This window comes from Triticum urartu, chromosome 6, assembly GCF_003073215.2.
Source record: "Triticum urartu cultivar G1812 chromosome 6, Tu2.1, whole genome shotgun sequence".
Taxonomy (NCBI): Eukaryota; Viridiplantae; Streptophyta; class Magnoliopsida; order Poales; family Poaceae; genus Triticum; species Triticum urartu.
In genome coordinates this window covers 468,141,787-468,168,191 of record NC_053027.1, presented here as the reverse complement: position 1 = coordinate 468,168,191, position 26,405 = coordinate 468,141,787, and positions in this window count along the sequence as shown.

Genomic DNA, 26,405 nt, shown 5'->3' with positions numbered 1-26,405 from the left:
GGGTTTGATCCCTAGTATCCACTATGTTCTGAGATTGATGTTGCTATGACTTTGCCATGCTTAATGCTTGTCACTAGGGCCCGAGTGCCATGATTTCAGATCTGAACCTATTATGTTTTCATTAATATATGAGAGTCCTTGATCCTATCTTACAAGTCTATAGCCACCTATTATGTGTTATGATTCGTTAACCCCGAAGTGACAATAATTGGGATACTTACCGGTGATGACCGTAGTTTGAGGAGTTCATGTATTCACTATGTGTTAATGCTTTGGTCCGGTACTCTATTAAAAGGGGGCCTTAATATCCCTTAGTTTCCAATAGGACCCCGCTGCCACGGGAGGGTAGGACAAAAGATGTCATGCAAGTTCTTTTCCATAAGCACGTATGACTATATTCGGAATACATGCCTACATTACATTGATGAACTGGAGCTAGTTCTGTGTCACCCTAGGTTATGACTATTACATGATCGATCGCATCCGGCATAATTCTCTATCACCGATCCATTGGCTACGAGCTTTGCATATATTATTCTTCGCTTATTTACTTTTCCGTTGCTATTGTTATCCTCACTGTAAAACACCAAAAATATTACTTTTGCTACCGTTACCTTTTACCACCGTTACCACTACTATCATATTACTTTGCTACTAAACACTTTGCTGCAGATACTAAGTTTCCAGGTGTGGTTGAATTGACAACTCAACTGCTAATACTTGAGAATATTCTTTGGCTCCCCTTGTGTCGAATCAGTAAATTTGGGTTGAATACTCTACCCTCGAAAACTGTTGTGATCCCCTATACTTGTGGGTTATCAAGACTATTTTCTGGCGCCGTTGCTAGGGAGCATAACTCTATTCTCTGAGTCACTTGGGATTTATATCTGCTTATCATTATGAAGAACTTGAAAGATCCAAGAACCAAGATTTATCCCTCAACTATGAGGGGAGGTAAGGAACTGCCATCTAGCTCTACACTTGATTCACCTTCTGTTTTGAGAAAACTTGCGACACCTAAACCTGCTTCTGCTATTAATTCTGATATGTCGCATGTTATTGATGATGCCACTTCTGCTATGCATGATACTTATGATGAAACTACTTCTATGCTTGATACTACTGTGCCACTTGGTGAATTTCTTGATGAACAACTTGCTAGGGCTAGAGAGAATGAAATTATTGAAACTGATAATATTGATGAAAGTGATGATGAAGACTCTCCCCCTAGATACGAATTACCTGTTGTGCCTGAGGGCTATGTTATGGATGAAGAAACTGCTGGAGATTTTCTTGCTTGCAATGATAGGAGTGATCTTAAGAAATTATTAGCTAAGCTGAAACAAAAAACCTTGAATGCTAGAATGAAATATGATCCTGCTTATGCTACTTCACCTATCTTTGTTACTGATAAGGATTATGATTTCTCGGTTGATCATGAGATAATTACTTTAGTTGAATTTGATCCTTTCTATGGCTATGAATCTGAAACTGTTGTGGCACATCTTACTAAATTAAATGATATAACCACCCTGTTCACTAATGATGAGAAAACTCACTACTATTATATCCTTAAATTATTTTTGTTCTCATTAAAAGGTGATGCTAAGATATGGTTTAATTCTCTTGATCCTGGTTGTCTGCGTAGTCCCCAGGATATGATTTATTTCTTCTCTGCTAAATATTTCCCCGCTCATAAGAAACAAGCTGCTTTAAGGGAAATATATAATTTTGTGCAAATTGAAGAAGAGAGTCTCCCACAAGCTTGGGGGAGGCTTCTCTAATTACTTAATGCTTTGCCTGATCATCCTCTTAAGAAAAATGAAATAATTGATATCTTTTATAATGGACTAACCGATGCTTCCAGAGACCACCTGGATAGTTGTGCTGGTTGTGTTTTCAGGGAAAGAACACCAGATGAAGCTGAAATTCTATTGAATAACATGTTGACTAATGAAAAATAATTGGACGCTTCCTGATCCAATCCCTGATTCAATTCCTGAACCAACTCCAGAGCCAACTTCGAAGAAAAGGGGTATTCTATTTCTCAGTCCTGAAGATATGCAAGAGGCAAAGAAATCTATGAAAGAAAAAGGTATTAAAGCTGAAGATGTTAAGAATTTACCTCCTATTGAAGAAGTACATGGTCTTAATTTACCGCCCGTTGAAGAAATACATGGTCTTGATAACCCGACACAGGTAGTAAAGGTAAATTCTCTCTATAAATATGATAAAGCTGAAATCCCATTTACTAAGTTTTCTAGCCCATTCTTGGATGAGTTTGATGACTTTATGATTAAACAATAAAATTTCAATGCTTATTTTGGTAGGGAACTAAACACAATGCTGACATGCTTGAACACTTGGGTGATTATATGGCTAATATTAAAGGTGAACTTAAACTTATTAGTAAACATGCTTCTATGGTTACCACTCAAGTAGAACAAGTACTTAAAGCTCAGAATGATTTGCTCAATGAATTGAATAGTAAAAATAATGATAATGCTGTTAGAGTTATGACTAGAGGTGGTAAAATGACTTAGGAACCTTTGTATCCTGAGGGCCATCCTAAGAGAATTGAGCAAGATTCTCAGAGAACTAATATTGATGCACCTAGTCCTTCTAAGAAGAGGAAAAAGAAAAATGATAGGACTTCGCATGCTTCTAGTGAACCTGTTGTTGACACACCTGAGAATCCTAATGATATTTCTATTTTTGATGCTGAAATACAATCTGGTAATGAGCATGAACCTAGTGATAATGTTAATAATGATGTTCATGTTGATACTCAACCTAGTAATGACAATGAAGTAGAGATTGAACCCGCTGTTGATCTTGATAACCCACAATCAAAGAATCAACATTATGATAAGAGATACTTTGTTGCTAGGAAGCACGATAAAGAAAGAGAACCATGGGTTCAGAAACCCATGACTTTTCCTCCTAAACCATCCAAGAAAAAGGATGATGAGGATTTTGAGCGCTTTGCTGAAATGATTAGACATATCTTCTTGCATATGCGTTTGACTGATATGCTTAAAATAAATCCTTATGCTAAGTACTTGAAAGATATTGTTACTAATAAAAGAAAGATACCAGAAGCTGAAATTTCCACCATGCTTGCTAATTATATTTTTAAGGGTGGAATACCAAAGAAACTTGGAGATCCAGGAGTACCAACTATACCATGCACCATTAAAAGAAACTATGTTAAATCTGCTTTATGTGATCTTGGAGCCGGTGTTAGTGTTATGCCTATCTCTTTATATCGTAGACTTGATTTGAATAAGTTGACACCTACTGAAATATCTTTGCAAATGGCTGAAATATCTTTGCAAATGGCTGATAAATCTACTGCTATACCTGTCGGTATTTGTGAGGATGTGCCTGTTGTGGTTGCAAACATTACTATTTTAACGGACTTTGTTATTCTTGATATTCCCGAGGACGATAGTATGTCTATTATTCTTGGAAGACCCTTTTTGAATACTGCAGGGGCTGTTATTGATTGCACCAAAGGCAATGTCACTTTTCATGTTAATGGTGTTGGAAATATGCCCTAGAGGCAATAATAAATTGGTTATTATTATATTTCCTTGTTCATGATAATCGTTTATTATCCATGCTAGAATTGTATTGATAGGAAACTCAGATACATGTGTGGATACATAGGCAACACCATGTCCCTAGTAAGCCTCTAGTTGACTAGCTCGTTGATCAATAGATGGTTACAGTTTCCTGACCATGGACATTGGATGTCGTTGATAACAGGATCACATCATTAGGAGAATGATGTGATGGATGAGACCCAATCCTAAGCCTAGCACAAAGATCGTGTAGTTTGTATGCTAAAGCTTTTCTAATGTCAAGTATCATTTCCTTAGACCATGAGATTGTGCAACTCCCGGATACCGTAGGAATGCTTTGGGTGTACCAAACGTCACAACGTAACTGGGTGGCTATAAAGGTTCACTACAGGTATCTCCGAAAGTGTCTGTTGGGTTGGCACGAATCGAGACTGGGATTTGTCACTCCGTGTAAATGGAGAGGTATCTCTGGGCCCACTCGGTAGGACATCATCATAATGTGCACAATGTGACCAAGGAGTTGATCACGGGATGATGTGTTACGGAACGAGTAAAGAGACTTGCCGGTAACGAGATTGAACAAGGTATCGGGATACCGACGATCGATTCTCGGGCAAGTATCGTACCGCTAGACAAAGGGAATTGTATACGGGATTGATTAAGTCCTTGACATCGTGGTTCATCTGATGAAATCATTGTGGAACATGTGGGAGCCAACATGGGTATCCAGATCCCGCTGTTGGTTATTGGCCGGAGAGGTGTCTCGGTCATGTCTGCATGGTTCCCGAACCCGTAGGGTCTACACACTTAAGGTTCGATGACGCAAGGGTTATAGGGAATAGATATACGTGGTTACCGAATGTTGTTCGGAGTCCCGGATGAGATCCCGGATGTCACGAGGAGTTCCGGAATGGTCCGGAGGTAAAGATTTATATATGGGAAGTCCTGTTTTGGTCACCGGAAAAGTTTCGGGTGCTATCGGTAACGTACCGGGACCACCGGGAGGGTCCCGGGGGTCCACCAGGTGGGGCTACCTACCCTAGAGGGTTGTGTGGGCCAAGTGTGAGAGGGGACCAGCCCCAGGTGGGCTGGTGCTCCCCCCCACCAGGGCCCAAGGCGAAGAGAGAAGGGAAAAGGGGGAAACCCTAGGCTCAGATGGGCCTAAGGCCCACCTAGTGATGCGCACCCCTCTCCCCCCCTTGGCCGCCCCCCCTAGATGGGATCTAGGGCTGGCCGCCACCCCTAGGGGTGGAAACCTAGGTGGGGGCGCAGCCCCTCCCCTCCCCCTATATATACTTGAGGTTTTGGGCTGCCATAGACACAATTCAATCTCCTTCTTGGCGCAGCCCTACCCCTCTCCCTCCTCGTCTCTTGCGGTGCTTGGCGAAGCCCTGCTGGAGTACCGCGCTCCTCCACCACCACCACACCGTCGTGCTGCTGCTGGATGGAGTCTTCCCCAACCTCTCCTTCCCCCTTGTTGGATCAAGGCATAAGAGACGTCACCGGGCTGTACGTGTGTTGAACACGGAGGTGCCGTCCGTTCGGCACTAGGATCATCGGTGATTTGAATCACGACGAGTACGACTCCATCAACCCCGTTCATTTGAACGCTTCCGCTTAGCGATCTACAAGGGTATGTAGATGCACTCTCCTTCCCTCGTTGCTAGATTACTCCATAGATTGATCTTGGTGATGCGTAGAAAATTTTGAATTTCTGCTACGTTCCCCAACAGTGGCATCATGAGCTAGGTCTATGCGTAGTTTCTATGCACGAGTAGAACACAAAGCAGTTGTGGGCGTCGATATTGTCAGTTTACTTGCCGTTACTAGTCTTATCTTGATTCGGTGGCATCGTGGGATGAAGCGGCCCGGACCGACCTTACACGTACTCTTACGTGAGACTGGTTCCACCGACTGACATGCACTAGTTGCATAAGGTGGCTAGCGGGTGTCTGTCTCTCCCACTTTAGTCGGATCGGATTCGATGAAAAGGGTCCTTATGAAGGGTAAATAGAAATTGGCATATCACGTTGTGGTTTTCGCGTAGGTAAGAAACGTTCCTGCTAGAAACCTATAGCAGCCACGTAAAAACTTGCAACAACAATTAGAGGACATCTAACTTGTTTTTGCAGCATATGCCTTGTGATGTGATATGGCCAAAAGGATGTGATGAATGATATATGTGATGTATGAGATTGATCATGTTCTTGTAATAGGAATCACGACTTGCATGTCGATGAGTATGACAACCGACAGGAGCCATAGGAGTTGTCTTAATTTATTTATGACCTGCGTGTCAACATAAATGTCATGTAATTACTTTACTTTATTGCTAAAGCGTTAGCCATAGTAGTAGAAGTAATAAATGACGAGACAACTTCAAGAAGACACGATGATGGAGATCATGGTGTCATGCCGGTGACAACGATGATCATGGAGCCCCGAAGATGGAGATCAAAAGGAGCAAAATGATATTGGCCATATCATGTCACTATTTGATTGCATGTGATGTTTATCATGTTTTACATCTTATTTGCTTAGAATGACGGTAGCTTAAATAAGATGATCCCTCACTAAAATTTCAAGAAAAGTGTTCCCCCTAACTGTGCACCGTTGCGAAGGTTCGTCGTTTCGAAGCACCACGTGATGATCGGGTGTGATAGATTCTAACATTCGAATACAACGGGTGTAAGCCAGATTTATACAACAAAAACACTTAGGTTGACTTGACGAGCCTAGCATGTACAGACATGGCCTCGGAACACGGAAGACCAAAAGGTCGAGCATGAGTCGTATAGAAGATACGATCAACATGAAGATGTTCACCGATGTTGACTAGTTCATCTCACGTGATGATCGGACACGGCCCAGTTGACTCGGATCATGTTTCACTTAGATGACTAGAGGGATGTCTATCTGAGTGGGAGTTCATTAGATGAACTCAATTATCATGAACATAGTCTAAATTGTCTTTGCAAATATGTTGTAGATAAATAGCTCACGTTGTAGCTCCCTGTTTCAATACATTCCTAGAGAAAGATTAAGTTGAAAGATATTGTAAGCAATGATGCGGACTGGGTCCGTAGTCCGAGGAGTGTCCTCACTGCTACACAGAAGGCTTACGTCTTTGATGCACCGCTCGATGTGCAAACCCCTACAACGTCGTCTGTGGATGTTGTGAACACCTGACAGACACATCCTGATGACTACTTGATAGTTTAGTGCACCATACTTTACGGCTTAGAATCGGGATTCCAATGACGTTTTGAACGCCATAAGACATATGAGATGTTCCAAGAGCTGAAATTGGGATTTCAGGCTCATGCCCGTGTTGAGAGGTGTGAGACCTCTGACAAGTTCTTTAGCCAACAAGATGGAGGAGAATAGCTCAACTAGTGAGCATGTGCTCAGAATGTCTGGGTGCTACAATCACTTAAATCAAGTGGGAGTTAAACTACCAGATAAGATAGTGATTGATAGAGTTCTCTAGCCACTATCACTAAGCTACTAGATCTTCATGATGAACTATGACATGGAAGGGATGGAGTTGATCCCGGAGCTGTTCGCGGTGCTTAAGACCGCAAAAGGTAGAAATCAAGAAGGAGCATCAACTGTTGATGGTTTAACAAGACCACTGGTTTCAAGAAGGGCAAGGGCTAGAAGGGAAACTTCATGGATGGCAAACCAGTTGCCGCTCCAGTAAAGGAGCCCAAGGTTCAACCCAAACCTGAGACTAAGTGCTTCTATTGTAAGGGGAACGGTCACTGGTAGCGGAATTACCCCAAATGCATGGTAGATAAGAAGGCTGGCAACTTCAACAAAGTATATACGTGTTATTAATGTGTACCTCGCTAGTACTCCTGGTAGCACCTGGGTATTGGATACCGGTTCAGTTGCTATTACTGGTGACTTGAAGCAAAGGCTACAGACTAAACGGAGACTGGCTAAGGGCGAGGTGACGATGTGTGTTGGAAGTATTTCCAAAGTTGATGAGATCAACATCGCACGCTCCATCTGCCTTCGGGATTAGTATTGAACCTAGATAAATGTTATCAGGTGTCTACGTTGAGCATGAATATGATTAGATCATGTTCATTGCAATACGGTCATTCATTTAAGTTAGAGAATAATGGTTATTCTGTTTACATGAATGATACCTTTCATGGTCATGCACCCTATATGAATGGTTCATTGAATCTCGGTCGTGGTAATACACATGTTCATGCCAAAAGATGTAGAGTTAATAATGATAGTACCACTTTCTCGTGGCACTGCCGCTTAAGTCATATTGGCGTAAGATGCATGAAGAAACTCCATGTCGATGGATGTTTGGAGTCACTTGATTTTGAATCGCTTGACACATGCGAGCCATGCCTCATGGGCAGGATGACTAAGACCCCGCTTTCAGGTACAATGAAACGGGCAAGTGACTTGTTGGAAATCATACATGCTGATGCGTGTGATCCAATGAGAATTGAAGCGTGCGGTGGATATCGCTATTTTCTCATCTTCACTGACGATTTGGGTAGATATAGGTATATCTACTTAATGAAGCACAAGTCTGAAACGTTTGAAAAGTTCAAGCGATTCCAGAGTGAAGTTAAGAATCATCATAACAATAAGATCATGTTCCTACGATCTGATCACAATGAGAATATCTGAGTTATGAGTTTGGCAAACACTTAAGACATTGTGGAACCGTTTCACAGTTGAAGCCACCTGGAACACCACTGGGTTATGGTGTGTCCGGACGTCGTAATCAAACCCTATGAGATATGGTGCGATCTATAATGTCTCTTACCAATCTACCGTTTTCATTTTGAGGTTATGCGTTAGAGACAACTGCATTCACTTTAGATAGGACACCATCTAAGTCCGTTGAGACGACATCGTATGAACATTGGTTTGGCAAGAAACCAAAGTTGTCGCTTCTTAATGTTTGGGGCTGCGATGCTTAAGGCTTCAGCCGGAGAAGCTCGAACCCAAAGCGGACAAACACATCTTCATAGGATACCCAAAGGTGACAGTAGGGTATACCTTCCATCTCAGATCCAAGGGCAAATTGTTTGTCGCTAAGAACAGGTCCTTTCTCGAGAAGGAGTTCTCTCGAAAGAATTGAGTGGGAGGAAGATAGAACTTGATGAGGTTGTCGAACCTTTACTTCAACCAGAGAGTGATGCAACATAGAAAGATGTTTTCTGTGGAGCCTACGTCTGTTGAATAGGAAGTTAATGATAGTGATCATGAAGCTTCGGATCAAGTTGCTATCGAACCTCGTAGGTCGACAAGGATATGTACTACTCCTGAGTGGTATGGTAATCCTGTCTTAGATATCATGTTGTTAGACAACAATGAACCTACGAGCTATGGAGAAGCGATGGTGGGCCCGTATTTCGACAAATGGTTAGAAGCCATGAAATCCGAGATAGGATCCATATATCAGAACAAAGTATGGACTTTGGTGGACTTGCTCGATGATCGGCAAGGCATTGAGATAAATGGGTCTTTAAGAAGAAGACGGACGTGGGTGGTAATGTTACCGTCTATGAAGCTCGACTTGTGGGAAAGAGTCTTTTCACAAGTTCAAGGAGTTGACTACGATGAGAATTTCTCACCCGTAGCGATGCTTAAGTCCGTCGGAATCATGTTAGCATTAGTTGTATTTTTCGATTATGAAATCTTACAGATGGATGTCAAAACAAGTTTTCTTACCAGTTTTCGCAAGAAAAGTTGTATGTGATACAATAAAAGGTTTTGACGATCCTAAGAATGCTAGAAGGTATGCTAGCTCCGGCAATCCTTCTATGGACTAGAGCAGGCATCTCGGAATCGGAATATATGTTTTGATGGAGTGATCAAAGCTTTTAGGTTTATACAATGTTTGCTAGAAACTTGTATTTACAAGAAAGTGAGTGGGAGCACTACAACATTTCTGATAAGTATATGTGGATGACATATTGTTGATCCGAAATAATGTAGAATTTCTGGAAAGCATAAACGGTTGTTTGAAGAGTGTTTTTCAAAGGAAGACCTGGATAAAGCTGCTTACAAATTGGGCATCAAGATCTATAGAGATGGATCAAGACGCCTGATGATACTTTCAAAGAACGCACACCTTGACATGTTTTTGAAAGAGTTCAAAATAGATCAGTCAAAGAAGGGGTTCTCACCTGAGTTGTAAGGTGTGAAGTTGAGTAAGACTCAAAGCTAGACCACGGCAGAAGAAAGAGGAAGGACGAAGGTCGTCCCCTATGCTTTTGTCATAGGCTCTATACGGTATGCCATGCTGAAGTACCACACCTGATGTGTGCCTTGCCACATGTTTGGCAAGAGGGTACAAAGGTGATCTGGAGTAGATCACCGGATAGCGGTCAAAAATTATCCTTAGAGGAATAAGGAAATGTTTCTCTTATGGAGGTAATAAAGAGTTCGACGTAAAGAGTTACATCGATGCAAGCTTAACACCTATCCGGATAGCTCTGAGTAGAGATACCGGATATGTATAATGGAGCAACAATTTGGAATAGCTCCAAGTGGAACGTGGTAGCAGCATCTATGATATAAAGTTTTGCGAAATACATAGGGACCTGAATATGGCAAGACCCGTTGACTACAACCTCTCTCACAAGCATAACATGATCAAACCCAGAACTCATTGAGTATTAATCACATAGTGATGTGAACTAGATTAGTGACTCTAGTAAACTCTTTGGATGTTGGTCACATGGCGATGTGACCTGTGAGTGTTAATCACATGGCGATGTGAACTAGATTATTGACTCTAGTGCAAGTGGGAGACTGTTGGAAATATGCCCTAGAGGCAATAATAAATTGGTTATTATTATATTTCCTTGTTCATGATAATCGTTTATTATCCATGCTAGAATTGTATTGATAGGAAACTCAGATACATGTGTGGATACATAGACAACACCATGTCCCTAGTAAGCCTCTAGTTGACTAGCTCGTTGATCAATAGATGGTTACGGTTTCCTGACCATGGACATTGGATGTCGTTGATAACGGGATCACATCATTAGGAGAATGATGTGATGGACGAGATCCAATCCTAAGCCTAGCACAAAGATCGTGTAGTTCGTATGCTAAAGCTTTTGTAATGTCAAGTATCATTTCCTTAGACCATGAGATTGTGCAACTCCCGGATACCGTAGGAATGCTTTGGGTGTACCAAACATCACAACGTAACTGGGTGGCTATAAAGGTTCACTACAGGTATCTCCGAAAGTGTCTGTTGGGTTGGCACGAATCGAGACTGGGATTTGTCACTCCGTGTAAACGGAGAGGTATCTCTGGGCCCACTCGGTAGGACATCATCATAATGTGCACAATGTGACCAAGGAGTTGATCACGGGATGATGTGTTACGGAACGAGTAAAGAGACTTGCCGATAACGAGATTGAACAAGGTATCGGGATACCGACGATCGAATCTCAGGCAAGTATCGTACCGCTAGACAAAGGGAATTGTATACGGGATTGATTAAGTCCTTGACATCGTGGTTCATCCGATGAAATCATCGTGGAACATGTGGGAGACAACATGGGTATCCAGATCCCGCTGTTGGTTATTGGCCGGAGAGGTGTCTCGGTCATGTCTGCATGGTTCCCGAACCCGTAGGGTCTACACACTTAAGGTTCGGTGACACTAGGGTCATAGGGAATAGATATACGTGGTTACCGAATGTTGTTCGGAGTCCCGGATGAGATCCCGGACGTCACGAGGAGTTCCGGAATGGTCCGGGGGTAAAGATTTATATATGGGAAGTCCTGTTTTGGTCACCGGAAAAGTTTCGGGTGCTATCGGTAACGTACCGGGACCACCGGGAGGGTCCCGGGGGTCCACCAGGTGGGGCTACCTGCCTCGAAGGGTTGCATGGGCCAAGTGTGAGAGGGGACCAGCCCCAGGTGGGCTGGTGCTCCCCCCACCAGGGCCCAAGGCGAAGAGAGAAGGGAAAAGGGGGAAACCCTAGGCTCAGATGGGCCTAAGGCCCACCTAGTGGTGCGCCCCCCTCTCTCCCCCCTTGGCCGCCCCCCCTAGATGGGATCTAGGGCTGGCCGCCACCCCTAGGGGTGGAAACCTAGGTGGGGGCGCAGCCCCTCCCCTCCCCCTATATATACTTGAGGTTTTGGGCTGCCATAGACACGATTCAATCTCCTTCTTGGCGCAACCCTACCCCTCTCCCTCCTCGTCTCCTGCGGTGCTTGGCGAAGCCCTGCTGGAGTACCGCGCTCCTCCACCACCACCACGCCATCGTGCTGCTGCTGGATGGAGTCTTCCCCAACCTCTCCTTCTCCCCTTGCTGGATCAAGGCGTAGGAGACGTCACCGGGCTGTACGTGTGTTGAACACGGAGGTGCCGTCCGTTCGGCACTAGGATCATCGGTGATTTGAATCACGACGAGTACGACTCCATCAACCCCGTTCACTTGAACGCTTCCGCTTAGAGATCTACAAGGGTATGTAGATGCACTCTCCTTCCCTCGTTGCTAGATTACTCCATAGATTGATCTTGGTGATGCGTAGAAAATTTTGAATTTCTGCTACGTTCCCCAACAAATGGTAATGAGCATACGGTACACTTTCTGAGGAAACAACCGCAAGTCCATAGTATCAATTCTATTGGAAAATTTCAACTATTACTATTGGAGGTTTTGAATTTCCTCTTCCTACTGTCAAGAAGAAATATGATATTCTTATTGTTGGGGACATGCATATCCCCGTTGAGGTAACCTAGTGTTATTTGAAAATTCCCTGGTTTCATGTTATTCGGAATGAGTTTGTTAACAGGACCTGATCAACCTTGTTAGTGGATTCCTTTTGATGAGCATTAGATGGATGAATTTAGAAAACACAACTCTCTGTACCCTCTTTTTTACTTTCTGTTATTTATATTAAATAAAGCAAAAATAGTAATTTATGTCTATTTTTTGAATTATCCATGCAATAAAAAATACCCCGAAAATAAAAGTCCTCCAAATGCCCTGAAATTTAAATATGATTTTTTTCTGGAATTTTGAGAATATCTGGCACTGAGAACACAGCAGGGGGAGCAAGCACCTGGCCACGAGGGTGGAAGGCGCGCCTATCCCCTGGGCGCGCCCCCTGCCTCGTGGGCCCATGGTGGCTCCCCTCCACTTATTCCAGCTACCACACACTCCTTCTTCCTCCCAAAAACATCACTAACCAGCTCAAACCCGAGTCCAAGCTCATCTTGCTGCCATTTTCGATGTCCTTGCTCAAAGCTCCATTCACAAAACTGCTTTGGGGGATTGTTCTTTGGTATGTGACTCCTCCAATGGTCCAATTTGTTTTTGTTCTAGTGCTTTATTCATTGCATATTTTTGCTGCTTAGGTGACCCTGTTCTTGAGCTTGCATGTCGAATTTATATGGTCAAAAGTAGTTTTGATGCATGGTATTGCCTCTAGGCACTTGTAGGAGTAGTTGCTATCAATTTTGTTGAGTTTGGTTCACTTTTATTTTGAAGTTACTAAAAATTTCAGAAATTTTTTAGAGGAAGAAATATGTTTAGGAAAATGTACCAAGGTGGTCCTTCAAGGAAGCAAGGACCCAGGCTCGCAATACGCGATGCCGATGATGAACCACCGAGGGAAGCTCATGTGCGGGCTTATGAATGGTCGTCAGAGGACTTTATGGATCGAGAAGGAATCAAGGAAGAATTTAACTCGTATGTGCGTAATGCTGATCTTGAGAGCTTCGAGGCAGATAAGTGTCGCCAATACCACTATCTCACTGATTCCTTTGTGAGAAGGTTTGAATTTTCATCATCACGCAATTCTCAAACTATCCTATTTGATCTTGATGAAAGTTCTTATACTATGGACTTAGAGGATTTTAACACTGCTTGCAAACTTCCACAATGGGGTAGTCCTGATGAACCTCGCAAATCTGAATTTAGAGATTTTCTTGCTAGTATAACTGTGGGGGAATCTAGAGACATAACACAAGCTACCATAGGGAGCATTCATTTTCCTGCTATACATTATTTTGCTCTCTTCATAGGTAGGTGCATAAATGCTAAGGATGAAGCATGTCACATGTGTGTCCCTGACCTCAGAGTTCTCAGGAGTGCTGTATTAGGAGATAAACATTATAATTTGGGAGCCATTGTTGTACGTAGGTTGCATAATAATATATTTAATGGAGATTTCTTTGGTGGAATTTATGCAACTCGTCTAGCTAATTTTCTAGATATACCCATACGTGGGTATGGTATTGAGTTGCCTCCTGTGTATTTAGATTATGAGGCCATGGTTCGTCATCAGTTTGTTGAGAGGAACGACCAATTCCTCCAGTATCGACTAATCTTTGACAGATGACACACCTATCACGTCGCTCTCCCTGCTCCTGCTTTCTTTGACTCTCGAGCAAAAGGGAGATATATTATAACTAGGGAGGAGGTGGACGACTATAAGTGGAGGACGGAGACGGCCCGTCTCCAAGCGGCAGCTCACGAGGCAATAGCTACTGCATCTCAGTATGACCCCAGCTACAACTTTGGATATCCGCCAGGCCAACCGTGGCCATAGACCAACTTAGGCCAAAAGCCTAAGCTTGGGGGAGTACGTATTTCTCACCGACATTACATTCATGTTCACACACTCATTGCTAGTTGTCGGTGCTCATACTTTTTCACTGTATCATCCATGCTAGTTTATTTTCCTTTTTATGCTTTCTTCTTGTGTGTTTAATAAACCTTAAGAAAAACAAAAAATTAGTTGTAGCTTTTAATTAGTTTACTTTCCATGCTTGTAGTGGTAATTAAAAAGAAAACCCAAAAAGATTTCTCGTTCTTCTTTTGCTTGTTGGGAGCTTTCCCGTGTAAATAGTTTTATTTCTTTTCTTGTTCTTTGGGGGTCGATAGGAGAAGACCATAATTAAAATGTTAAAGTGTCTCTTATATGCATTATCGTTGATCTGACAAAGAGCCCATATTACCTTGTCTTCTCTCTTGAATTGAATGCTTGCAGATTCCAGCTTAGTCCAATGCATGTGCACTATTATTATTATCCACACTATTCGGTCGTGCAAGTGAAAGGCAATAATGATGAACTTATTGAGATGAGAAAAGCTGGTATGAACTCGACCTCTCTTGTTTTTGTAAATATGATTAGTTCATCATTCTTGATTCAGCCTATTATGAATAAACATGTTTGCAATGACAATTAGAGATTATAGTTGCTTATGCCATGTTTAATTAGCTAGGAGCTTATAATGGTTTACCTTGCGTGCCAACATGCTATTAAAATGGTTGTGATGTGGTATGATAGGGTGGTATCCTCTTTTGAACGATTCGAGTGGCTTGACTTGGCACAAGTTCACGCATGTAGTTGAAACAAAATCAACATAGCCTCTACGATATTTATGTTCATGGTGCATTATATCCTACTCATGCTTGCATTCGGTGTTGATTAATTTTAATGCATGTTCATGACTGTTGTCGCTCTCTAGCTGGTCGCTTCCCAGTCTTTTGCTAGCCTTCACCTGTACTAAGCGGGAATACTTCTTGTGCATCCAATTCCATAAACCCCAAAGTTATTCCATATGAGTCCACCATACCTACCTATATACGGTATCTACCTGCTGTTCCAAGTAAATTTGTATGTGCGAAACTCTAAACCTTCAAATAAACATTCTGTTTTGTATGCTCGAATAGCTCATGTATCGACTAGGGTTGTCCGTATCTTCCATGTTAGGCGGGTTATTCTCAAGAGGAGTGGACTCCGCTCCTCACTCACGAGAAAATGGCTGGTCACTGGGATGCCCAGTCCCATGCTTTATATGCAAATCAAATCAAAATAATTGCAAACAAAACTCCGCTGGGACTGTTGTTAGTTGGAGGCACTCGTTGTTTCGAGCAAGCCATGGATTGATGCTTGTTGGTGGAGGGGAGTATAAACTTTACCATTCTATTTGGGAACCGCCTATAATGTGTGTAGCATGGAAGATATCGCCATCTCTTGGTTGTTATGTTGACAATGAAAGTATACCGCTCAAAATATTATTCATATCTATTTCAAAAACCGAGCTCTGGCACCTCTACAAATCCCTGCTTCCCTCAGCGAAGGGCCTATCTAATTACTTTTATGTTGAGTCATCATCCTCTTATTAAAAAGCACCAGTTGGAGAGCACCACTGTCATTTGCATTCATTACTGTTAGTTTACATTGAGTATGACTTGACCGGATCCCTTTTACCATGAATTACAATGTCTAGTCAGTCCTTGATGTTTAAAGGTGCTCTGTATTTATGTTTTGCAGTCTCAGAAAGGGCTAGCGAGATACCATCCTGTTATATCATATCATGATTGTTTTGAGAAAGTGTTGTCATCCGAGATTTATTATTATTGTTTGCTAGTTGATTATGTCATTGATATGAGTAAACATGAGACCTAAATGTTATTGTGAATATGGTTAGTTCATAATCTTTGCTGAAAACTTGAATGCTGGCTTTACATATTTACAACAACAAGAGCAAACAGAGTTTGTAAAAGTTTTTCTTTATCACTTTCAGTTTATCAACTGAATTGCTTGAGGAGCTTGGGGGAGTTGATACGCCTCCGTCATATCTACTTTTCCAAACACTTTTGCCCTTGTTTTGGACTCTAACTTGCATGATTTGAATGGAACTAACCCAGACTGACGTTGTTTTCAGCAGAATTGCCATGGTGCGATTTTTGTGCAGAAATAAAAGTTCTCGAAATGACCTGAAAATCAATGGAGAATTATTTTGGAATATATAAAAAATACTGGAAGGAAGATCCACATCAGGGGGGCCTCCACTTGTCCATGAGGGTGGGGGGCGCGCCCTACCCCCCTGGGCGCGCCCCTACCTCATGGGCCCCCTGACGCTCCACCGACCTCAACCCTGACTCTATATATTCACTTTTGGGGAGAAAAATCCAGAGAGAAGGATTCATCGCGTTTTACGATACGGAGCCGCCGCCAAGCCCTAAACTCTCTCGGGAGGGCTGGCTGGAGTTCGTTCAGGGCTCCGGAGAGGGGAATCCGTCGCCATCGTCACAGCCGTAGCTAGGCTCTTCCCCTCTTTCGTACCCCTAGTACTCATTGTTAGGATTGTAACCCCGATAGTTGGCGCCCACCATGGGGCAGTGCGTAGCAATTTCACGGCGCAGGTGGAATTTCACCATCATCATCATCATCCTGTTAGTCGACGGTGAAATTTGTTTCGAAGCACTCGGCTTCATCACTGACGACTCAGCGTGGCTTCGAGAGGCCCCACTGGATGTGGAGGCACTGCCCATCCGTGGCATCGCGCACTTCTGTGCATCCTCATTCGGAGTCCTTCTCCGACAACCATTGGTTCCGTACCGAGTTGCTCCTCTCCTACCCGCTGTACGTCGTCGCAAGTGCTCCGGATGCTCATGGCCGCAACATTGGATCAAGCATGCTGTGGCCCTTCAGGCCGCGACAGAACATGTGGTGGCTCTCGAGTCCGACGAGCCCGCCCTTGACCTCTCGGAAGGGCTTCACAAGGACTCCACTGACGAGCCCGAGTGCGAGAGTGTCGAGTCAACGATAGAGGTTCTCATGGCCGATAATGCGGAGCATCACACGCCCCCGGGGTACACGGGCCCTCAGGACGGACCACGGGCACTTCGTGCGAGCACACCAATGGCTGCGACGAGTACGACCTTTCCCCCGCCACGAGCCATATGTCCCTCAGGCCCTCACTCGGGAGCAGCGCGAGGAGCTCCGTCGGAAGAATGAGCAAGCTCTACATACTCCCATCATTGGGACGACTTCCGAGGCTCTGGCCATGGAGTCAGCGCGCTTGGCCACTTTGGCCGAGCGAGAGCGCCTTGAGCAACTGTAGAAGGAGCTGGATGACCGTGCCTACCATCAATTAGCTCCATTCGGCATAAGCGTTGGCTTTTCCCGAGTAACTAGCCTCGGAAGTACCAGGTATTTAGAACTCTGCTACAAAATTTGGCAGTAGCTACTCGGATCACTGATTCCATCCAGCCCTCCGGCACCATCGCAGAATGCAGCGGTGTCCTAGTACAGGGATCGCATCCACAACGCGTCGGTGCACGCCGAGACCGTTCAGTAGAATGTGCTAAAGAACGCAAAGATTGTAATCCGAGAGTATGGTCCTGCAATTTAGATGATTAAAGGTGAAAGAGGCTACCAAGTAGAAATTGACTAGAGTGAGCTAAAGAACTTAAATATTTAACCAAAGAAGAGTATGGTCATGCAATTGAGATGATTAAAGGTGAAAGAGTCTACCAAGTCGAAATTATTACTAGATAGGAGGCCGATGCTATAGTTGTAGACCCAATAATCATTGCTAGATAATTTGTCCCAAGCCAATAGAACACCGCATTGCAAAATGAGACACATAAGATAAGTCACGCATTCCCTTTCATTGAATAGGTGGACATTTGATTGCTAGCGTCCATGGAGGTATTGTCACAAAACCGATAAGCATCTAGTTTCTTTGTTTAGCACAAAACATGCATATTATTTCTAATTTAATCTCCATTCATTGTGTTTACTAGAATAGAAAAGCTATGCAGCAAAAATAGAGAAAAAAGAGCTACAGAGATACGGTTCGACATCTAAAGTGGATTCTCTTTTGTAGTAGATGCCGAACCTGCTGCTCAGTGGGTGGGCGCAACAGCTATATGGACCCCTTTCTTTATTGACGCGTTTGGTTACGTGCACCGTTTTTTGCCACTTTGCATCCTTGTCCCAGTTGGGCCTGACTGAGCATATGTAGGCAAAAAACCAACATCTTCATGTTGATTTGTTGCCTGCATTGCATCAAGGCCCAGCTGGCTGCATGTTGTTTCATTTCCTGTGTTTGTGCTTCAGTGTGAGAAGATGCAAAGCACAGCTGTTTGGTTGTGTGCAAGTACTTGATCTGCTCACCCCTTTCAAATGTGGTGGACTTCTGAAGGAAATATGCCCTAGAGGCAATAATAAAGTTATTATTTATTTCCTTATTTCATGATAAATGTTTATTATTCATGCTAGAATTGTATTAACCAGAAACATAATACATGTGTGAATACATAGACAAACATAGTGTCACTAGTATGCCTCTACTTGACTAGCTCGTCAATCAAAGATGGTTAAGTTTCCTAACCATAGACATGAGTTGTCGTTTGATTAACGGGATCACATCATTAGGAGAATGATGTGATTGACTTGACCCATTCCGTTAGCTTAGCACTTGATCGTTTACTTCATGACTTATACATGTTCCTACGACTATGAGATTATGCAACTCCCATTTACCGGAGGAACACTTTGTGTTCTACCAAACGTCACAACGTAACTGGGTGATTATAAAGGGGCTCTACAGGTGTCTCCGAAGGTACTTGCTGAGTTGGCGTATTTCGAGATTAGGATTTGTCACTCCGATTGTCGGAGAGGTATCTCTGGGCCCTCTCGGTAATGCACATCACTATAAGCCTTGCAAGCAATGTGACTAATGAGTTAGTTGCGGGATGATGCATTACGGAACGAGTAAAGAGACTTACCAGTAACAAGATTCAACTAGGTATTGAGATACCAACGATCGAATCTCGGGCAAGTAACATACCAATGACAAAGGGAACAACGTATGTTGTTATGCGGTTTGACCGATAAAGATCTTCGTAGAATATGTGCGAGCCAATATGAGCATCCAGGTTTCGCTATTGGTTATTGACCGGAGACGTGTCTCGGTCATGTCTACATAGTTCTCAAACCCGTAGGGTCCGCACGCTTAAAGTTCGGTGATGATTGGTATTATGAGTTTTGTGTTTTGATGTACCGAAGGTAGTTCGGAGTCCCGGATGTGATCACGGACATGACGAGGAGTCTCTAAATGGTCGAGACGTAAAGATTGATATATTGGACGACTAGGTTCAGACACTGGAAAGGTTCCAGAAGGTTTCGGACATATATCGGAGTACCGGGGGTTACCGGAACCCCCCGGGGGCTTAATGGGCCTACATGGGCCTTAGTGGAAATAGAGGGCAGTAAGGGGAGTGTGGGGCACGCCCCCCAAGGCCCAAACCGAATTGGTTTAGGGCAAGGGGGGCCGGCCCCCTCTTTCCTTCTCCTCCTCTCCCTTTCATTCCCCCTCTCCTACTCCTAGTGGGAGTAGGACTCCCCCTTGGCGCGCCTCTCCTTGGCCGACCGCCTCCTCTCCCTTGCTCCTTTATATACGGGGGCAGGGGCACCCCATACACACAATTGATCATTGATCCCTTAACCATGTGCGGTGCCCCCCTCTACCATAATCCACCTCGATCATATCGTAGCGGTTCTTAGGCGAAGCCCTGCGTCGGTAGCATCATCATCACCATCACCACGCTGTCATGCTGACGAAACTCTCCTATGAAGCTTTGCTGGATTGGAGCTCGCGGGACGTCATCGAGTTGAACATGTGCAGAACTCGGAGGTGCCGTGCGTTCGGTACTTGGATCGGTCAGATCGTGAAGACATACGACTACATCAACCGCGTTGTGCTAACGCTTCCGCATTCGGTCTATGAGGGTACGTAGACACACTCTCCCCTCTCGTTGATATGCATCACCATGATCCTGTGTGTGCATAGGAATGTTTTTGAAATTACTACGTTCCCCAACAGAGGTATCCGAGCCTGATTTTATGCGTAGATGTTATATGCACGAGTAGAACACAAGTGACGATGTGTGTTGGAAGTGGTTCCAAGATTGATATGATCATCATCGCACACTCCCTATACTTTCGGGATTAGTGTTGAACCTAAATAAGTGTTATTTGGTGTTTGCGTTGAGCATGAATATGATTTGATCATGTTTATTGCAATACGGTTATTCATTTAAGTTAGAGAATAATTGTTATTCTGTTTACATGAATAAAACCTTCTATGGTTATACACCCAATGAAAATGATTTGTTGAATCTCGATTGTAGTAATACACATATTCATAATATTGAAGCCAAAAGATGTAAAGTTAATAATGATAGTGCAACTTATTTGTCGCACTACCATTTAGGTCATATTGGTGTAAAGCGCATGAAGAAAATCCATGCTGATGGGCTTTTGGAATCACTTGATTATGAATCAGTTGATGCTTGCGAACCATGCCTCATGGGCAAAGATTACTAAGACTCTATTCTCCAGAACAATGGAGCGAGCAACTGACTTATTGGATATAATACATACTGATGTATGAGGTCCGATGAGTGTTGAGGCTCGTGGCGTGTATCGTTATTTTTTGACCTTCATGGATGATTTGAGCAGATATGGGTGTATCTACTTGAAGAAACATAAGTTTGAAACATTTGAAAAGTTCAAAGAATTTCAGAGTGAAGTGGAAAATCATCGTAACAAGAAAATAAAGTTTCTACGATCTGATCGCAGAGGCGAATATTTGAGTTACGAGTTTGGTCTTCAATTAAAACAATGTGAAATCGTTTCACAAACTCATGCCACCTGGAACACCTCAGCGTAATGGTGTGTCCGAACGACATAACCATACTTTATTTGATATAGTGCAATCTATGATGTCTCTTACCGATTTACCACTATCCTTTTGGGGTTATGCATTAGAGATAGCTGCATTCACATTAAAAAGGGCACCATCTAAATCCGTTGAGACGACACCGTATGAACTGTGGTTTAGCAAGAAACCTAAGCTGTCATTTCTTAAAGTTTGGGGTTGCGATGCTTATGTGAAAAAGTTTCATCTTGATAAGCTCAAACCGAAGTCGGAGAAGTGCGTCTTCATAGGATACCCAAAATTAACTATTGGGTACACCTTCTATCACAGATCCGAAGGCAAGATATTTGTTGCTGAGAATGGATCCTTTATAGAGAAGGAGTTTCTCTCAAAAGAAGTGAGTGGAAGTAAACTAGAACTTGATGAGGTAACTGTACCTGCTCCCTTATTGGAAAGTAGTTCATCACAGAATTTGTTCCTGTGACTCCTACACCAATTAGTGAGGAAGCTAATGATGATGATCATGTAACTTCAGATCAAGTTACTACCGAACCTCGTAGGTCAACCAAAGTGAGATCCGCACCAGTGTGGTACGGTAATCCTATTCTGGAGGTCATGTTGCTTGACCATGACGAACCTACGAACTATGAGGAAGTAATGATGAGCCCAGATTCCACGAAATGGCTTGAGGCCATGAAATCTAATATGGGATCCACGTATGAGAACAAAGTGTGGACTTTGGTTGACTTTCCCGATGATCGGCAAGCCATAGAAAATAAATGGATCTTCAAGAAGAAGACACACGCTGATGGAAATGTTACTGTCTACAAAGCTCGACTTGTTGCAAAAGGTTTTTGACAAGTTTAAGGAGTTGACTACGATGAGACTTTCTCACCCGTAGCGGTGCTTAAGTCCGTCCGAATCATGTTAGCTATTGCCGCATTTTATGATTATGAAATTTGGCAAATGGATGTAAAGACCACATTCCTGAATGGATTTCTGGAAGAAGAGTTGTATATGATGCAACCTGAAGGTTTTATCAATCCAAAAGGTGCTAACAAAGTGTGCAAGCTCCAGCGATCCATTTATGGACTGGTGCAAGCCTCTCGGAGTTGGAATAAACATTTTGATAGAGTGATCAAAGCATATGGTTTTATACAGACTTTTGGAGAAGCCTGTATTTACAAGAAAGTGAGTGGAAGCTCTGTAGCATTTCTAATATTATATGTGGATGACATATTGTTAACTAGAAATGATATAGAATTTCTGGATAGCATAAAACGATACTTGAATAAGAGTTTTTCAAATAAAGACCTCGGTGAAGCTACTTACATATTGAGCATCAAGATCTATAGAATGAAAGTCATTCCCTATGCCTCAGCCATAGTTTCTATAAAGTATGCCATGCTGTGTACCAGATCTATTGTATACCCTACACTAAGTTTAGCAAGGGAGTACAATAGTGATCTAGGAGTAGATCACTAGACAGCGGTCAAAATTATCCTTAGTGGAATAAGGATATGTTTCTCGATTATGGAGGTGACAAACAGTTCGTCGTAAAGGGTTACGTCGATGCAAATTTTGACACTGATCCAGATGACTCTAAGTCTCAATCTGGATACATTTTGAAAGTGGGAGCAATTAGCTAGAGTAGCTCTATGCAGAGCATTGTTGACATAGAAATTTGCAAAATACATATGGATCTGAATGTGGCAGATCCGTAGACTAAACTTCTCTCACAAGAAAAACATGATCACACCTTAGTTCTATTTGGGTGTTAATCACATAGCAATGTGAACTAGATTATTGACTCTAGTAAACCCTTTGGGTGTTGGTCACATGACGATGTGAACTATGGGTGTTAATCACATGGTGATGTGAACTATTGGTGTTAAATCACATGGCGATGTGAACTAGATTATTGACTCTAGTGCAAGTGGGAGACTGAAGGAAATATGCCCTAGAGGCAATAATAAAGTTATTATTTATTTCCTTATTTCATGATAAATGTTTATTATTGATGCTAGAATTGTATTAACCAGAAACATAATACATGCGTGAATACATAGACAAACATAGTGTCACTAGTATGCCTCTACTTGACTAGCTCATTAATCATAGATGGTTAAGTTTCCTAACCATAGACATGAGTTTTCGTTTGATTAACGGGGTCACATCATTAGGAGAATGATGTGATTGACTTGACCCATTCCGTTAGCTTAGCACTTGATCGTTTAGTATGTTGCTATTGCTTTCTTCATGACTTATACATGTTCCTATGACTATGAGATTATGCAACTCCCGTTTACCGGAGTGATTAATGACTTATACATGTTCCTATGACTTTGTGTGCTACCAAACATCACAACGTACCTGGGTGATTATAAAGGTGCTCTACAGGTGTCTCCGAAGGTACTTATTGAGTTGGCGTATTTCGACATTAGGATTTGTCACTCCGATTGTCGGAGAGGTATCTCTGGGCCCTCTCGGTAATGCACATCACTATAAGCCTTGCAAGCAATGTGACTAATGAGTAAGTTGTGGGATGATGCATTACGGAATGAGTAAAGAGACTTACCGTAACGAGATTGAACTAGGTATTGAGATATCGATGATCGAATCTCGGGAAAGTAACATACCGATGACAAAGGGAACAACGTATGTTGTTATTTAGTTTGACCGATAAAGATCTTCGTAGAATATGTGGGAGCCAATATGAGCATCTGTAGGATCGGAAGTATGTCTAGAGGGGGGGTGATTAGACTACTTGACCAAATAAAAATGTAGCCTTTTCCCAATTTTAGTTCTTGGAAGATTTTAGCAACTATGGACAAGTCAAGCAATCTTAACACAATTCAAGCAAGCATGCAAAGAGTATATGTGCAGCGGAAAGTAAAGCATGTAACTTGCAAGAATGTAAAGGGGAGGGTTTGGAGGATTCAAACGCAATTGGAGACACGGATGTTTTTGTCATGGTTCCGATAGGTGGTGCTATCGTACATCCACGTTGATGGAGACTTCAACCCACGAAGGGTAACGGTTGCGCGAGTCCACGGAGGGCTCCACCCATGAAGGGTCCATGAAGAAGCAACCTTGTCTATCCCACCATGGCCATCGCCCACGAAGGACTTGAATCACTAGCGGTAGATCTTCATGAAGTAGGCGATCTCCTTGCCCTTACAAACTCCTTGGTTCAACTCCACAATCTTGTCGGAGGCTCCCAAGTGACACCTAGCCAATCTAGGAGACACCACTCTCCAAGAAGTAACAAATGGTGTGTTGATGATGAACTCCTTGCTCTTGTGCTTCAAATGATAGTCTCCCCAACACTCAACTCTCTCTCACATGATATGGATTTGGTGGAAAGAAGATTTGAGTGGAAAGCAACTTGGGGAAGGCTAGAGATCAAGATTCATATGGTAGGAATGGAATATCTTGGTCTCAACACAAGTGTAGGTGGTTCTCTCTCAGAAAATATAGGTTGGAAGTGTAGGTTTGTTCTGATGGCTCTCTTCACGAATGAAGAGGAGGTGGAGGGGTATATATAGCCTCCACACAAAATCTAACCGTTACACATAACTTTCCAAACTCGGTGGGACCGAATGGTTAAACTCGGTCGGACCGATTCAGCAAAGCTAGTGACCGTTAGGGTTTTCGGTGGGACCGACATGCAACTCGGTAGGATCGATATGATTAGGGTTAGGGCATAACGTAATCTTAGTGAGACCGATTACACAAACTCGGTGAGACCGATTACACAAACTCGGTGAGACCGATTTTGGTAATAAGCTAACCAGAGAGTTGGTCAGGGAAACTCGGTGGGATCGATCGCTCATTTCGGTGAGACCGAAACGTTACGAAGGGAAAACAGAGATTTTACATTGCAATCTCGGTGGGACCGATCGCTCATCTCGGTGAGACCGAAATGTTACGAAGGGAAATAGAGAGATTACAATCCCATCTCGGTGAGACCGAGATCCCTATCGGTGAGACCGATTTGCCTAGGGTTTGTGGCAGTGGCTATGACATTTGAAACTCGGTGGCGCTGGATAGAAAGAATCGGTGGGGCCGAGTTTGACTTTTGGTTTAGGTCATATGTGGATGTGAGAAAGTAGTTGAGGGTTTTGGAGCATATCACTAAGCATTTTGAGCAAGAACCTCATTAAGCAACACCTCATCCCTCCTTGATAGTATTGGCTTTTCCTATAGACTCAATGTGATCTTGGATCACTAAAATAGAAAATGTAGAGTCTTGAGCTTTGAGCTTGAGCCAATCCTTTGTCCTTAGCATTTTGAGGGGTCCACTTTTCTCATCCATGCCATGCCAATCATTGAGCTTTCCTGAGATATTAATCTTGAAATAGCATTAGCTCAATGAGCTATATGTTGTTAGGAATTACCAAAACCACCTAGGGATAGTTGCACTTTCAGTATCCAGGTTCCGCTATTGGTTATTGACCGGAGACGTGTCTCGATCATGTCTACATAGTTCTCGAACCACCTTGGGATAGTTGCACTTTCAATCTCCCCCCTTTTTGGTAATTGATGACAACATATAGATCAAAGCTTTGACAAATGATAATAAGAGTGAAAAACATTGTCGCTTTGATAAGTATGTGAAAAGCAAGAGCTCCCCCTAAATTTGTGCATAGTTTAAGATTTGCTTTGGACTGCAAATGCACAAAGAGTTAGGATCATGGGTTACTCTTCCATGTCACATACATCTTGGTGGAGCGCTCAAAATGATAATAATTAAAATACATGCACTCATCATCAAGCAAAGTGAATGATCATATAAAAGGATACTGTCATCCAACAAGCATTAAGGTAGCATATGATCAAACACATGATCATCTAAGCAAGCACAAAGTATAAAGTATCTCAACCAAGCAAATAAACGAAGTTTAACCACCAAAAAAAAGAGAAATAAAAAGCAACGCTCTCTCTCGAAGCCTATGATCTATACATTTTCTCCCCCTTTGGCAACAAGTTACCAAAAAGTTCATAAAAAATGCATAGTGCTAGATCGACACCCAGGCTTGGTCTTCAGGTGGTGGTGTAGACAGAACTCCAAGAACGAAGGCATCAGTCGATGTAGATGGAGCTGGTGGAGTAGATGCTGGAGCCGGTGGCACTGAAGCTGTAGCTGGTGCAGGTGAAGTAGCTCTGGTGTCTGGAATAGGCACTGCAGCAGACCTCCGCCCTCTGGGGACTCTAGCAAAAGCATCAGTGGTTGTCTTGCCCTTCTTCTCCTCCACTTCATTTTGAAGTTTCTCAACGACTGACTGGATCTCAGTGACCTTCACATCTAAGTCATAGAACTTTTGCTCCACGATC